The following is a 16,993-nucleotide window of genomic DNA, read 5'->3' on the forward strand; positions in this document are numbered from 1 at the left end:
GAGACACCATTCAGAAACATTTTTTTTTAATTTTTTTATTATTTATTTTTTATTGTGAAAATACTGTACAGAGGGGTTACAATTACATGGGCAAGATAATGAGTACATTTCTTATCAAGCATTGTAGCCTCCGCCTTTGTTTCCCCTTCCCATCCCTTCCCATCCACCCCCTGCCCCCCCACCCAATCCCTCCCCCCCCCCACCAAAGTTGTAAATTTCGTTTTTGACATAACGACTTGTACGTCTCATTGTTGGACTGGGTCCACCTGTATCCCTATTTAAACGATTTGTTTTTTCCCTTCCCCTCCACAAATTATACTGACATCAAATACAGTGAAAGCAGCGGTTATACCGTGGGGGAGGGACATACAAAGCAACAAAGAAATCATCTTATAAATGTGTTAGAGACAATAGCATGAAAGAGAAAAAACATTTGAATACTTATCTTAGGGATCATTTCCCTAACATCAACTTATCTGACCTTTTCTGCTTGACTCAGACATATACTAGATATTGCAAATAAGGGAAATCATGGGACCTATGTTTCTTTGGGCGTGGCTTACTTCACTTAATTTTTTCCAAGCCTTTCCATTTCCTAACAAATGGGGCAATGTCATTCTTTCTGATGGAGGCATAGAATTCCATTGTGTATATATACCACATTTTCTTGATCCATTCATCTACTGAGGGGTATCTGGGTTGGTTCCATATCTTAGCTATGGTAAATAATGCTGCACTAAACATAGTCGTGCTGGTAGCTTTGGTGTGGTCTTGTTTGTGAACACTTGGGTAAATGCCCAAGAGTGGGATTGCTGGGTCATGGGGAGCTCTATGTGGAGTCTTTGAGGAACCTCCATACTGCTTTCCAAAGTGGTTGAACAAGTTTACACTCCCACCAACAATGCAGTAAGGTTCCTTTCTGTCCACATCCCCTCCAGCGTCTGTTATTAGAGTTCTTGATTATAGCCATTCTAACTGGGGTGAGGTGGTATCTCAATGTTGTTTTGATTTGCATTTCTTTTATGGCTAGAGAGGTTGAGCATTTCTTCATGTGTCTATTGGCCATCCTTCTTTCCTCTTCAGAGAAGTTTCTCTTTAAGTCTTTAGCCCACTTATTTATTGGGCAGTTGCAGAAACATTTTTTTTAACTGCAAAATATCATCATCCATCACTTAAAGTGAGAGCTCTTCAAAACCTTTAGCAGTTGGGATCATGTGATGACTTAATCTTATGTTTCTAAAATCTCTCAGTAAAAACTTCCTTGCCTTTTTCCTGCCTGGGATGCTTAGTAGGTTACAAACATGAAGTGGGCATATTTTCCAAGGATTGCTTTAAAAATAGTGTTCTATGTGATTTGGAGGAAGTGATTGAATCTTCTGAACCTGTTTTCTGCAGTTCTGGATAGATTCAATTACATGCCTTATAGAGTTGTTTTATTGCTTAAGTGAATTAATGCATGCAAAAATGCTAAAAGAGTACCCACTTCATAATAAGCAATCAGTATTACTTATTATACTCATGTTTTCCCATCTGGACCATAGGGTCTTTGAATTCCAAAAACATGGGATAGTATATGACAAAGATTAGGTATCCTCCAAATCCTGCCATAATAATGAATAAAAAGAATCGCAATAAGCATTCTAGGAATTAAACCAAAGTGAAGATTATTTGAACACAGGATGCCTTATTATCCCAGATTTCAAAACATTACTCAGACAATATTTGATTCTCCTTGGAGACAATAGCTAGAGATATTATCTCTGGGACAGAGAGAATAATGTATCTGGATTAAATCACAGAAATATTAAATTACCTGACTGGGAACTGACGAAAGAATTTGGAGTCGTTATCTTGCTAGCAGTCAATGAGAACTAAGCAGTTTAAAATGGCTGAATTAGTCCAGATATATTTCTATGTATCTGATTTTATCCCAGACATTTTAAACTTCAAAACATTTAGAACATTTTAATTTTAAACATTTTAAGGGAATGCCATTTGAAGACTCTTCAAAGATAATAGATGTGCTAGTCTCTGCATGACTTTTAAGATGCCTTTTACTCAGCTGCTTTAAAAAAGTAGATCATCCTACCTCCTTCCCAAAGGTACTTTGAATATAATTAGATGACATCAGAGCTAAGTTGTGTGACAGTGGTATAACCAATCCCAAACCAAAACAGGGTAAAACTAAAGAGAACAAAACAGAACAAAACTAGTGTCACTTTTTTGTGTTATAACAAATAGACAGAGCTACTGGGTGGGTGTGGTTTAATTTGTCATCAAGGAAGTATCCTCCATCACTGTCTCTTTGAAAGTCATGGGACCAAACCAATATTAAAAAGAGTAAATCAATCATAGTCACCTTTCCAAGTAGTCAAATATTTAGCAATCTAACGATTATAGACTTGGGTTATGGTTAACCCCCCCCCCCACACACACACGTTCTATCCACATTTCTCCCCCAATTCTGTGTGAAAGGTTAGACTATCACACTATAAAAGTACAGAGACTTAATTAGAAATTGCCTCAGAGGGGAGAAAAATCAGGAAATGTTATCCTAAGTCAGTGGTTTTGTGGTTGGATTTTTCTGGATTTATACTAATGAAAAAAAATGTGATTTTATCCAAAAGATAAATTCCAAAACAAATAAAAACATGATCATCACACCAGTGCTAAAGAGATCCACTCACTTTCACTTAGGGGCCTGGGAGGAGGAAGTTCCTTGGAGAATTTCTGGAACTGGATGACATTCAATTTTGTTAGCTAAATATTCTTGACCTTGTGTTCTCTATAAAAATAGTTTGTCTCAGTGCACTGAGAAAGCTGTGATTTTGCTGTCCCTACTCTCTAGGTTGGCCACCTCCATCTTGTGGAAGAGTAAAATGGTTTAATTTTCAAGAAGATAAAAAAGAAAGTAGTAAATTTAAGCATCTCCCACTTTAATAACTCAAACATAATAGATGCCTCTAACCAAAAAAGTACTGCACAGGATTTAAGCTGAGAAGTTTTTGTTATTGTTGTTATGTTTATTTGGTGCTGGTCCTGTGGCTTTAATTCAAGGTCTGGGTGCTGTCTCGAAGCTTTTTTATTTGTTGTTTTTTTTTTTTTTTATTTTTCTTAAGGCTCCTCCTGCTCTATCACTTGGCCCAGCTTTTATTTTGGTGGAGACACAAGTCTGAGCTGGATTCAAACTGCTATTCTCAGATCTCAGCCTCCTAAGTAGCTAGGATTACAGGCTTGAGCCACTGGAACCTGGCTCAAGTTCAGAACTTCTGAGAGTTCAAGTCTCAGAGTCTAAGAAACTTACATGCTGCTTGCCTTAGTTTAGCCCTTTTCTTTCCTCTGACTTGCTGTGTCCCACTCTTACTGGTAGCCTCTTGGTATTAGGCGAACATTTTGATGTAATCCCACCACTGTGGCTGTAGCTATCTAAGCTTGAGGATTTATTAGTTGTGAATGTTCATTTTTGCTTTTACTGGCCCAGTGCCAGTAAATAAGTCACCCAAACCATGGCTGAGTGTCATCTGATAGGAAAAGGCTGGAATCACAAGGAAGCCTTCTGTCTTTCAGCCCCCCCCCCAAAAAAAAATGCTGAGGTAAGCAGTGTCAAACCCAGCTGCATCAACATAATGTTGGTAAGACAAATGAGAGCTTTCACTGCTGGATATGGGGCTAGAGAGCAAAGGGCTCTGAAAACCTTCCCAACCCCACAGCTGAAGGAATGTGAGGTGCCCTACACTGCTGTTCCAAACTCTCAACTTCGATAAGACAAAGTCTCTGCTCCCTTCCTTCCTTCAGCACACAACCGCTGCTCATCTGAAAGGTAACTAACTAGAGGTACTCCTTAAATCGACACACATGCACGCACAGGTACACACAAACCCACGTTCACAAACACACCAACACGCGAGAGTATTGTTTTAGTACCATCATGGTAGATTAGTTTTACCCTCAAACTCTCATCCCTCTTGTATCAGTGATCCACTAACTGGCTCAAAGATATGAAGCAGGGGCCAGAAATGTGTGGAAGGTTGTTATTTGGGGGCCATTAGAAGCCCCTGGGTGGGAGTAGACAGGGGAGGAGGAGGTGGAGGCTTGAGTTGGAGACAGGGACTGCTTTCTCTCCAAGCTGTGCCAGTTCCTTGTGACTGTTGCCCAGGCGATGGCTGAGAGATTATCAGGAATGCCTAGAAAGGGTACCCTTCTTTGGGACTCATGGATGGAGCAGAAGGGGGTGGATGGCTTTTCTCTTTCTGTTTCTTCTTTTCATATTCAGCAGATTAGAGTGGCGGGTTGCTGTGGCGACCACGCAGAGTAGGCTCCCGCACACCTGCAGTACAAGCAGATGCCAGAGTGGACTCAGCTAGTCCTGGGGGCAGATTTGTGCTGTGGGAAACGCAAAAACAACAACAACAACAACAACAACAACAACAAAGGAACATGGGAGGGAGGAAAAATGAAAGCAGGAAAGGGCAAGGAAAAGAATGGAGAGAGAACGGGGAAAATACACTTACCACCTATTCGAACCATGGCAGTATTTCTCTTTACGAAAACTTAACAGAAACCCACAAAACACATAGGTGGTACCCCCAGAAGCCTAGAGAAAGTAACAGTGCTGGGCTGGAGTTGGATACTTACCTCTTTTAGAGCTATTGTGTAGACTATAGAGGAACAAAATGTAGCTATCAAAGCTACATAATTCTGACTTAGTAGAGAACTGGAAAGTTGTTTCTAATTATCAGAATGAAATGAAATTTGCCATTTATGTATTGCACATTTCTAATGGCAAAGACTGCATTACGATGTGGAGAAAATAATATCATGTATACTTCCTTTTTGGAAAGAGAGAGGGAGAGAAAGAAAAGGATATGGGGAGAAAGAGACAGAAAGGGAAGTGGAGGGAATGAGAGGGAAAGAGAGAATAGCTTACACTAAGCAACAGGAAAGAAATGTACATATCACCCGCACTATCACAACAATAGTTGTATTGTCAAAGCTCATAGAATTCACAAACATTATAGTCCATGATAATGACAATTTGCCTTGTGAAGGTTAAAATGTGTTTGTGACTTTATCACTATCTCACAATACTATGAAATTTGTGAAATTTATGTAATCACTTAATCTCAATAAAAATTATTTTAAAAAGAAAGAAACAGAAGCAGACATAAGAAGAATAGAAAAGGAGGGCTACCCAAAAGACTGTCCTTTGGCATTTTCTGGCACAGTTCCAAGTTCTACTAATGAAGAAGTCAGTTTCATGTAATCTCAGCCTTACCTCTCTCAGACAACCAAGGCTCTGCTTACAGTCTGCTCCTTCCTTCATCATCTGCCTCCTCTTCCTCTTCCCCTTTTGTGATTGCCTTCTGCATTATTGTCTCTGTTTCCATTAACAAAATAACACAATGCATTAGCTGGTCTAAAGCACTTTACAATAATAATATTTAATGAAATATGTATATAATGAAATATGTATATAGAGATTAATAGTGAAATAGACCTTTTGAACTTGAGTGTTCTGTGTGTGTGTGTGAAAAGAGAGAGAGAGAATGTGTTTGAACTGGATTCTTCAGGCTGCCTCAGTAATTTTAATCTCTCTCAAATAACCCACCTAAAGGAAAAGAGGGTTAGAGGAAAAAATTTCCCTTGTTTTTAAGATATTCTTTTCTCTTGTGCAGGTAATATGACAAAGGCAGTGAGACTATGTATGGTTTTTCCTTTTCAGTATGGCTGAAACCAAGAACATTTTCTTGGGTTGATTATGCTACAAGATTGAGATGGAGGAAGTGGAAGCAAGCCTCAAGAGTTAAGAGCCAAGCCAAGTTCAAGGCCTTGAGTTTAATCCCCAGTTTTGACAAAGAAAGAAAGAAAAGAAAGAAAGAAAGAAAGAAAGAAAGAAAGAAAGAAAGAAAGAAAGAAAGAAAGAAAGAAAGAAAGAAAGAAAGGAAGAAAGGAAGGAAGGAAGGAAGGAAGGAAGGAAGAAAGGAAGAAAGAAAGAAAGAAAGAAAGAGAGAGAGAGAGGAAGGAAGGAAGGAAGGAAGGAAGGAAGGAAGGAAGGAAGGAAGGGACAGAGAGAGAGAAAAAAGGAAGGAAGGAAGGAAGAAAGAAACAAACAAAGAAACAAAGAAACAAAGAAATTAAGGAAGGAGGGAGGGAAGAAAGAAATGAAGAAAGAGATAAAGAGAAAGAGAAAGAAAAAGACTGAGATGGAGCAGTCAACCAACTCTTTGTCCCATTAGCACATACTCAAGAGCTGCCATTCCTAAGCCTTCATAGATTTTTATATTAACCCTTATAGAATTACTTTAGCAAGACCCAGTCTCTGAGTGCTAGATCTTTTTCCGCAGATGTTCATAGGTATATCCTACCCTGCAGGATTTATAAAACAGTTTTATATGAAGGACATCTATACTTTAGGTTAGGGGTTAGCAAATGGTTAAGTATTTTGACTATTCTGGTCCATACATCCTCTGAAGATACAACTTAATGCTGCAGTAGTTGTATAACAAAAATAACCACAGATATGTAAATAATGGGCATTGATATGAATGGGCATTGATATGCTCCAATAAAACTTTTTTTTATAAAACTGGCAGTCTACTTGATCTGTGGGATGTACTATATCCATTATTTATACCTATAGGTATAACATACTGAATAAATGTCAATGTATCAATGCAATTCTTTTCAGTTCCTAATCCTACTGAGTACAAATAAGCAATAAGCCAATTCAACTGAGGAATTCAGCCAATCTACTCATGTCATCAAAATTTAAAAGTACATCTTATATTAGAGCTATTGGTGTATATATTTGTCTATGTTCTTGTAATACCTGATCCATTGGAAAATAGCTTATATTTTATTTTTAATCAAAATTTGCCTTTTATGATGGTCATGGATTTCAAAATTCTATTTGGTACCCAATTTTCCAGAGTATTGTGCCAAAATGCCTTTTATCACAGGGTGGTAGCAATATATTTATATTATTATAAAATTATTAAAAAATTATATTGTGAAGTAAGCCAGGCCCAAAGAAACATAGGTCCCATGGTTTCCCTTATTTGCAATATCTAGTATATGTCTGAGTCAAGCAGAAAAGGTCAGATAAGTTGATGTTAGGGAAATGAACCCTAAGATACGTATTCAAATGTTTTTTTTTTCTTTCATGCGATTGTTCCTAACACATTTATAAGATTATTTCTTTGTTGCTTTGTATGTCCCTCCCCCACAGTATAACCCCTGTTTTCACTGTATTTGATGTCGGTATAATTTGTGGAGGGAAAGGGGAAAAACAAATCATTTAAATAGGGATACAGGTGGACCATTGATACAATGAGATGTACAAGTTGTTATGTGGAAAACGAACTTTACAACTTTGGTGTGTGTGGGGGGGGGGATTGGGGGAAGTAGGAGGGGAGGATGGGAAGGGATGGGAAGGGGAAACAAAGGAGGAGGCTACAATGCTTGATAAGAAATGTATTCATTATCTTGCCCATGTAATTGTAACCCCTCTGTACAGTATTTTCACAATAAAAAAATAAAATAAAATAAAACATATTTTGTGGAATGGGCATGAACAGTAGAAGTGACAGCCAGACTTTCTTCTAGATCTCCTTTGAAGGGAGGCTAGGAGTTAGACCCCGCCCATTAGACCCCCAGGGATTTAATATCTTAATGTGTGACTCATGGTAGAAGAACCACTAGGTATGGGGTTGACTGTACATTCTAAAACTTGGTTTCTTTCCTAAATATGAACTTAAATAATCACTCTCTTTTTTTTTTTTTTTTGGTTGGTTGTGGGGCTTGAACTCTGGGTCTGGGCGCTGTCCCTCAGCTCAAGGCGAGCGCCCTACCACTTGAGCTACAGCGCCACTTCCAATAATCACTCTCTTATTGTTATCTTTAAAAAGTTGTAGGTATGTTAGGTGCTGGTGTCTGACTTCTACAGTCCTAGCTATTCAGAAAACTTGAGTTCTGAATATCAAAGTTCAAACCCAGTTTGAGCAGAAAAAATCTGAGAGGCTACTCTTACATCCAACTTACCAGCCAAAAAAGCTCTAAGTGGAGGTGTGGATCAAGAGGTAGTGCACCAGCCTTGAGTGATAAAGCTAAGTAAAAGTACAAGGTCTACAGTTCAAGCCCCAGGACCAGCACATACATGATTAAAGAAGTTGTAGGTGTTATTCTTTTTCTAATGTTGAGTGCAGCACATCAGAAGGATGCAGAGAAATATGTGTAGTGCATTCTAATGTATAAATTGCAATGTGGAATATAGTGTTGAGATTCTGTGGACTCATTCAAAATCAAAGAGCCATCTTTTGGGAATTACATAAATATCTGGTTATAGAGTTCTGAAGATGTGCCCTAGTAGAAACCTCTAGGCAAACCACCTTTGTAGTTATGGGGTGACTATTATCTTAAACAAAATAGACATTCCTATTGTCTATCACTGAACAATAAATGAGACCAAGAAAAGCTGAATTCCCAGTGGAGTAGTCAGGCGTCCAAGCATTACCACAAGTCCTAGGGTCAAGAAGTAGTAAGAATGACTGGAAGAATGGACATGCATTTCTTCTCAGAAATACCTGGGGTAAGAAGTATTATTATGTTGTATTATTATAATCCTTCATTTGGGTTAACCAACTTATATCCACTGTCTATCAGAATTAACTATTATCAAAACAACCAAAGATAAGTGTTGGCAAGGATATGGAGAAAGAAAGCCCCAGTAAAATATTTGCAGGAATGTGAATGGGTATTTCTATTGTGAAAAACTAGATGAAGGGTCTCCAAGAAATTAAAAACAATACTATCATTTATCCAGTAATTCTTCTATTGAGTATGTATATCTAAAGGAAATGAAATCAGTATATTGAGATATATCTGTACTCCCTTGTTCATTATTGTACTATTCACAGTAACCAAGATTTGGAAAAAAAGAAATATCCATCAGTGGGTGAATGGATAAAGAATATGTAGTGTATCTCCATACACACAATGAAATATTATTTGGCATTGATAGGAAACTGTTATTTTGACATTTGTGAATAGAATAGTAATAGATCTAGAAGATATAATGCTAAGTAAAATAAGCCAGACCCAGAGATATGAGTTATATTTAGAATCTAAAATAATTAAACTTATAGGAGCTTTAGGAGAGTGCCATGCTGTTGCCAGGGTTGGGGAGGACCCCTTCTCCCCTGAGGTGCAAAGTTTTAGTTACATAAGATGAATAATTTCTAAGATCTGATATGATTATAATTAGCAAACTTACTGCATATTTGAAGTGTGATAGAGCTTGATCTCTATCACACTTGTTCTCATCATGACAAAAAAGAGAATAGTGTATATATTTACATACATATATACGCACATGGAAGCATCATTGCATAACTAAAATAAAATTTTTAATTTTTCAATTATATTTCATTAGACATAAAGGAAGAAGATAAATCAACTTAAATGTATGCCATTATCCCTGCGTTAATACCCAGGAAGACTTAGAACTTAATGTTAGCAAATTACTACTTAATCAGTAAGACATGGAAAGATGAAGATTATATAATGAAAAATTAAAGTTCCACAATCTAGAAATGTTCAGTATACATAATGCGAGCACCTCTTTGACTTCTAACCTCCTTCATAGAAATGAGAAGTCAAAAAATATTGCTCTTAGCCAGGCACCAGTGGCTCACACCTGTAATTCTAGCTACTCAGAAGGCTGAAATCTGAGGATCACTATTCAAAGCCAGGCTGACCAGAAAAGTCTGTGAGACTCTTCTCTCCAAAAAATTACGACGAGGAGGCAACAATGCTTGATAAGAGATGTACTCGTTATCTTGCCCAAGCAATTGTAACTCCTCTGTATGGTATTCTCACAATAAAAATAAATAAACAAACAAACAAAAACAAAACAAAACAAAAAACAAAACACACAAAAAAACCTACTCCGAAAAAGCTGGAAGTAGCTCTGTGACTCAAGTGGTAGAGTGCTAGCCTTGAGCAAAAGAAGCTCAACAACAGTGCCCAGGCCCTGAGTTAACTAGAATGTTGTGTATAAAAAATAGAATCACGAACTCCAGGAAACGGAAACAAAGAAGATTTTTTTTTCATTGTTCTTTTTTTTTTCTTTCGGTCTTGTTTGTTTGGGAGGATAAGGAGAGAGCACAGAAATGAAAGGACAAAGGTTGAACAAATGTAGCAATGGTATTCACCAGACACTATATTGACAATGAACTATACAACTGGTGGGGGAGGATGGGATGAAAAAACTGGGAAAGAAAGAGGAAAGAGATGACGTTTAAAATAAATGTAACTATAGCCCCTGTGTATATCACCTTTATAATAACGATTAAAAAAACAAAAATTAAAAAGTAGAGTCCTTATTACACCTGTATCTTTTATTTGTGACCAAAACAAAATATACTAATTTAAGGTTAAGATGAACAGGTGTCCAAAGTAGACATAGATAATGTCTATAACTTCATGGTAATATGATAAAGAGTTTTTCACAAAGGAAAGTGGAAGAATTCTAAGGCACCAATTCCAGTACCAAATCAGAATGTCTTTTAGCAGATACTTTTAGTGTCTGAAAGTCACATGTCAGTCAACTACCACACATAGAAATATTGCATACCTGTGAGACAGTGGGAGAAATATTCCCTGTAAGTGTCCAGCCTGACATGAGAAGTGACCACCGTGGTGTAATCTAGTTCTTTGCTAAGGAAATTTTAGAAAGGGGAGAGGAGACAGTATCTTAATTTTAGAATTTATTACATGGATATGACCGGGAAAATACCACGCAGCAGGATTTCCCTCAGTATGTTCTGCCTAGTTAAATTTAAGGCAGATCCTTGGTAAATTTCTGCCTGATACAAAGGATTGCTTTGGGCAAGTGTAGGCTGATTGCAACATCCAAATCATCTCTGTCCAGTTCTGCTCCCCCGTGGGACTTGACTGCTCCTGGGATCAAGATTACAATTGCTTCTAACTGCTGTTCCCATCTGTTGGAGGGAAGCAAAAAATGTGTTCTTTCCTTGGCAAAAGCAAAAATTACAAAAGAGATAAATAATATAGCAATGAAAGAAGACCTTTATATAAAGCTTCATAACTCAGTAGTCAAGTCAGTTGTAAGGGATTAGAGGTTTTTCTTTGTTGTTGTTTTTAGTGTACTGCGTGATTTCTTTTTTTCATTTGTGTTTTCCCCTCTATGGTTTATCCCCTGTTGTCACTGTATTTGATGTTGGTACGTTGGGTATTGTATATACATTTATCTGAATTAGGGAAGGGGAACAAAAAAAATATGGTGAAACAAAGATAAAGGGGGAACCAATGTGACAGTGATATTCACAAGACAATATGTTGGAAATAGTCTGTACAAGTTGGGGGAGGGATTAAAGAGAGGGAAGGAGGGTGAAAAATGAGGCAGGGGGTAACAAGTTAGACAAGAAATGCAGTCACTACCTTACTTACATAACCATAACCCCTCTGTACATCACCTTGACAATAAAATTAAAATTCAAAAATAATAGAAATAGGAAATGTTCACTAGGAATTGAAGTTAGATGTTTTGACTTTAAGGCTAAAATCTAACTCAGGCTAGTATCTTTTATGAGGGAAAATACATTACTCAGGACAAATAGGAGGGAAAGACTCTAGCTCTCTACCTAATGCATGTCGTGTATGTTTAGTGACATCTAGAGTGGCCATAATAACTCCGTGTAGTAGGTGTGACTACTCCATTTGCAGATAGATAAACTGAGGCTCAGAGAGCTCAAATAATTTTCCCAGACCATTAGCAGACAAGGATTGAAGGGAAATTTGTGAATTTAAGGCCTTTTGAATGGGCTGTCAGCATGAGTAATTATTCCTTTGTTTAAGAAAACCTTGTAGGAATGTGACTGTATGAAAGGAATTTTAAAAACATCATCTCATAACAGCCAGCTAGACTTGCCATAAAATAGAAAAAAGAAACTTTCAGTTCCATAAACAAAGGATTACAAGTGACAGAAAAAGGTAAATGTGTTCTTAATTCATTAATTTGCTAATAATTGTTATTGAATTAATGATCTTACCTAAAAGTTCACCATTTGCTGATATGTGAGGAATGAAATGTATAACTAGTAAGAGAGAGGAAAAAATACTCTCATTTTTCTGAGGGAACTCAGGATAAAAAGAGCAAAGTTTGAAGATAGAGGATTGACGCACGTGTGCACAATCATCGGACGGGCATATTACTGATGTCTCACAGAGTGATAGGAATTAGTGTAGCTCTTTTTAAATGAGTAAAATCTCTGTTAAGGGCATGAAAATAACAGATCATTCAGGAGCCACTGATGGGGAAGAGTCCTTTTTTTTCTTTTTACAATTTATGGTAAAAGTGATATACAGAGGGTTTTCAGTTACATAAGTAAGGTAGTGAATACATTTCTTTTTGAACAGTGTTACGCCTCCCTCATTTTCTCCTACTTTTCCCCCATTCTCCCCCTCCTCCAGTTGTAGAGTTCAGTTCCAGTGTAGTGTCATAGCTGTTGCATTGGTTCATTCTTTGTCCCACTATTTCTGTGATTCTCCTTCCCTTCCCCAAATCAGATAAACTTGCCGGGCTCCAGTGTCTCACACCTGTAATCTTAGCTACTTAGGAAGCTGAGATCTGAGGATTACAGTTCGAAGCCAGCCTGGGCAAGAAACTCCATGAGACTCTTATCTCCAATAAACCATTCAAAAAGGCCAGAAGTGGCACTGTGGCTCAAGTGATAGAGCACTTGCCTTGAGCAAAAGAAGCTCAGGGACAGAGCCTAGGCCCAAAGTTCAAAAAATGGGTAAAAACAGTGTATTAAAAGGATATTATCAATAGCCCCAAATGGGTGAAAACAGTGTATTAAAAGGATATTATCAATAGCCCCTCAAAACACAATTAGCAAAGCAATAACTCTGTCCTGACATTTGTTTTTCAATACCTAAAATTATGAAGCAAAAAGTTCCGGCTCCTCAGGTTTTCTCCTTGTAGGGGAGAAAACAGCCAAGAACTCAAACTGCCTTGTCCTTGAAATTCTAACCACGTGCTAAGTGAGGTTTCACAAGGACCAAAGCAGTGTATGAAACACAGGCTGCTAAGTTATAAAATTCTGGAGAGAACTGTAGTGAGTCATCTACTGCAGTCAATAGTTTCCCAGAGTAGAAAAATGCTTCCAAATATTTCCTTTTGTGATGAGAAATCCAGGGAAATGAGGCACCTTGATGATAATTCTGTTCAAAATGTTAGTTCTGCCTTCTTTCTATCTATGTTCATACCATGTGTCCTCCTATATACTCTGGAAAATGATACTCAGTAACACTCAACTCCAATGCCAGCTTTTCTAAGTCTTCCATATAATGTCACAAAGCAGAATTAAATTTCTTTCCTCCCCACACTGATAGCATATTACTATTCTGTGTGCCCGGAGGAGAAAGCTATTCAGCTATCTGTCACAGTAGATTCCATCATCTTCATTGTGCATCTCATAGGAGCACCCTGGGAAAGGTGATAATTGCTAACCCCTCTTTCTATCCTCTTTCAGTCCAGGTGCTGCTCCTTTCCAGGCCTTTTCTTTGGCTTCTCTAGAGCCTGGTAGAGAAACCAAAACTGAGCATGAATTGTATCTTTGCCCCTGCATTCCTCTACTGCAATCCACATTCTCCTCCAGGCAATATAAATAGTTCTAAGTAACTAAAGAAAGTGGGGAGAAGGAAGAAACACATTAAGATCAATATTTTCCCGTCTTGTTCCCATCGATTGTCAAATGTGGGCACATCTCCTTTCCTTAATTCATTAATTTTATAGTTTGGTAGGCATCATCTTAACCATGAATTTGTATTAAGATCTCCAAAGTGATAATGTTCATTTATTCTTAAAATCTTCAAACTTGCACATGCATAATAACATGCTGGTGATCTAGGATATTAAATAAGGTGCTAATTCTGGCATCTGTCACACAAAAAGAGCCACCTTTGATGTATAACTTTAAATAAGAGTTTTTTCTTGTATCTTTAAAACTCTTGGCTCTGGATCCAGGAAAAGTTAAGTTGGAGTATAAACTCGGATAAGCTATTTAACTGCTCTGAAGATCGCATATACACATATTGAGTATATACATACATACATATGTATGTGTGTGTCTACATTGCTGAAAGATAAGGGTTTGTTCTGAGAACTATCTCTTTAGGTGATTCCATTGTACAGAAATCATGGAGTCTTTACACCAACCTAGATGGTCTAGCCTGCAACACAGCTAGGCCATTTGGACACGATCACATATGATGTCTGATACTTGCTGAAACATCATTACTTATTCATGACTGTGGATCTTGTGTGTGTGTGTGTGTGTGTGTGTGTGTGTGTGTGTGTATGTGCTTGTTTTGGTAATTATGTTAATAATACTGCGTTTGGTTCCCTAACTTGTGCTGCTCCTGCTGCTTCTTCTCTTCCTCCTCCCTCTTCCTTCCTCCTTCTTCCCTCTTCCCTCCTTTCTCTTCCCTCCTCTCTCTTCCCTCCATTCTCCTCCTCCTCCTCCTCCTCCTCCTCCTCCTCCTCCTCCTCCTCCTCCTCCTCCTCCTCCTCCTCCTCCTCTCTTCTTCTTTCTCCTACTCCTCACCAGTCCCTGGGCTTTATCTCTGAGTCTGGGAGCTGTCTCTGGGCTTTTGTACTCAAGGCTACACTATGCCTCTTGAACCACAGCTCCACTTCTCACTTTTTGGTGGTTACTTGGAGTCAAGAGTCTCTTAGGTTTGTCTGGCTTCAAACAATGATCCTCAAATCTCAGCCTCCTGAGTGGCTAGGTTTGCAGGCATCCACCACTGGTGTCCAATGAGCATTACCTTTTTAATCTTTTATAAGTTTTATAAGTTTTTAAATCTTTTATAAATTCAATATTCTGACCTGAATGTTTATACCTAGTGTTCTCAGAGCCTAATTCTTCCTATTTTTTAAATCCTAGGTTTAATAAAATTTTCCTAGATGCCTCCTGCTCTGGTAATTTCTTTGTTTCATTTGTAAATACTGTGCATTTAGCACTTAAAATATTCTGTATCATGTTTTAGCATTGTGTCATCTTACCTCTTTCTTTTGAGCACCATGCCAATGAAACAGGTATAGAATGTTTCTGTTTTTATTCTCCTAGTACTAAGGAGTACCTTGCAAATAGCCTAAATTATTATCCCTAAAGAATATTGCCTGACTGAAGAGTTTTGCTTTTATACAGTTAATGATTAGATATGAAAATAATAAAATTAGGGAGAAACAAAGATTCCCTTCTACTAATATTGACACTTTGGGCTTAATTGTCTGTGATAGATACAAAATACATCAGACTTGACCATTGGAAAAATATAGATGGTTGCCCTTGACAACAGGATTCCCTTAATTTGATTTTGTCTTAGAAATAAGAGAATCAAGTTGCAGATTCAAACCTTTCCTATAAAAAAGATGGCGCTCAGGTTGAATCCTTAGCATATTATTGCAATTAAGGTTCAGTAATACTATCAGACATCCTAAATATGATATATCTGAAGATTTGTTCTGATTCAGTTACCCCTCCCTCTGTCCAAATTGAAGCATCCTCAATGATTCTCAGAAGTGACTTTCTCATCTACTTTCTTTCCCGAGGTGCCTAAAAGCTTTGTGCAGTAGCTGGAGTGCCTCACAGAATTCCTGGTACTGTTCTATTTTTCTTCCCAGAAGGCAGTGGAAAGTGAAGGCCCTGTCACTAAAGGCTCATGACTAGAGATGAGGGAGAATCATTCATCAGCAAGTGAAAGTCCTCACTGAAGTGTTTTTTCACTTATAAAGACATTCTCTTCCTCATCACATTAATCTTAGCACCAATCATTTCCCTACCACAGAGCTGTCAATTGATAAATACATGATAAAAACCACCAGCATCTCTTCTAGGAAGCCTTCCTGGCCGATTCAATACTACTCATTGCTTCCTCCATTGTGCCTGCTGCATCAGACCTTTTCCTGCTCTTACCTTCTGTAAGTGAATGGCATTGTCTACTGTAGCTGAAGCTTTTGAAGGGTCTATCTTACATAATTTTAATGCTTCCAGTAGCAAGTACACAGCATGCTTAAAGGAACAGCCCTGTGAAATGCTGCTTTTGTTTTCTACAGATACTAGTGGGAACGTTGTTCACTTTTTATGTGTCCTGTTAAGAAGATATCAATAGAAACTGCTTTCTGTATTTATGTGTAGAATGCATGTGTTTCTCTTAGATACTATTTTAATATTTTTGTTTTCATCTCAAAAATCACAAAGCTTTACGCTTGATGAGATGTCCTGCAAAATTTGGATCCATCCCTACACAGAACTCGAGGTTTTATCTGTGTATTAGCCTCACTCTTGGTTTTATTTCAGGAAGCCACCATTTGTTTTCCTTTACATCTCCCATTTGCTTTGGGTCATATTATTTGGTGTATTTATATGTTATATAAATAGTCACCTATATACATAAATTAAATATATTCATTCAAACACTAAACTAAGTAATATCTGAAGATAAATCAGAATGAGGTATAACAGTTATCCAAATCTCTTTCCGCCTGAAGAAAATTTTAAAAACAATAACAATGGAATTGGGGATAGATTATGAGAAGTAACACAGAGCAAAGCTCATGCAACTCTTTGGCAAGTGTCATCCTCTGAATGAGGGGAGGAAGGCCAGATTTGGAAGAGCATTGCCAACACAATTCTAATGTAAATAATAATTTGTACAACTGACAATCATATAGCCCTGTGTTGATTTCAAAGCTCTCTAACTCAAATAATAGTTATAATAATGAATATTTGTATAGTAATCCAAACTTTAGAAGGATTATTTAATTTGCTTCCTACAATAAGCCTGTGAATTGGCAAGGATCAATATAATTTCATTCCCATTTTTCAGATGAGGAGGCCAAGTTTCAGAGGGGTGGGCTTTGGAATTATCCTTGAAGACAGGGTTCTATTCTGATGTTCTATAG

This window comes from Dipodomys merriami, unplaced genomic scaffold, assembly GCF_024711535.1.
Source record: "Dipodomys merriami isolate MVZ:Mamm:240054 unplaced genomic scaffold, mDipMer1.0.p SCAF_22, whole genome shotgun sequence".
Taxonomy (NCBI): Eukaryota; Metazoa; Chordata; class Mammalia; order Rodentia; family Heteromyidae; genus Dipodomys; species Dipodomys merriami.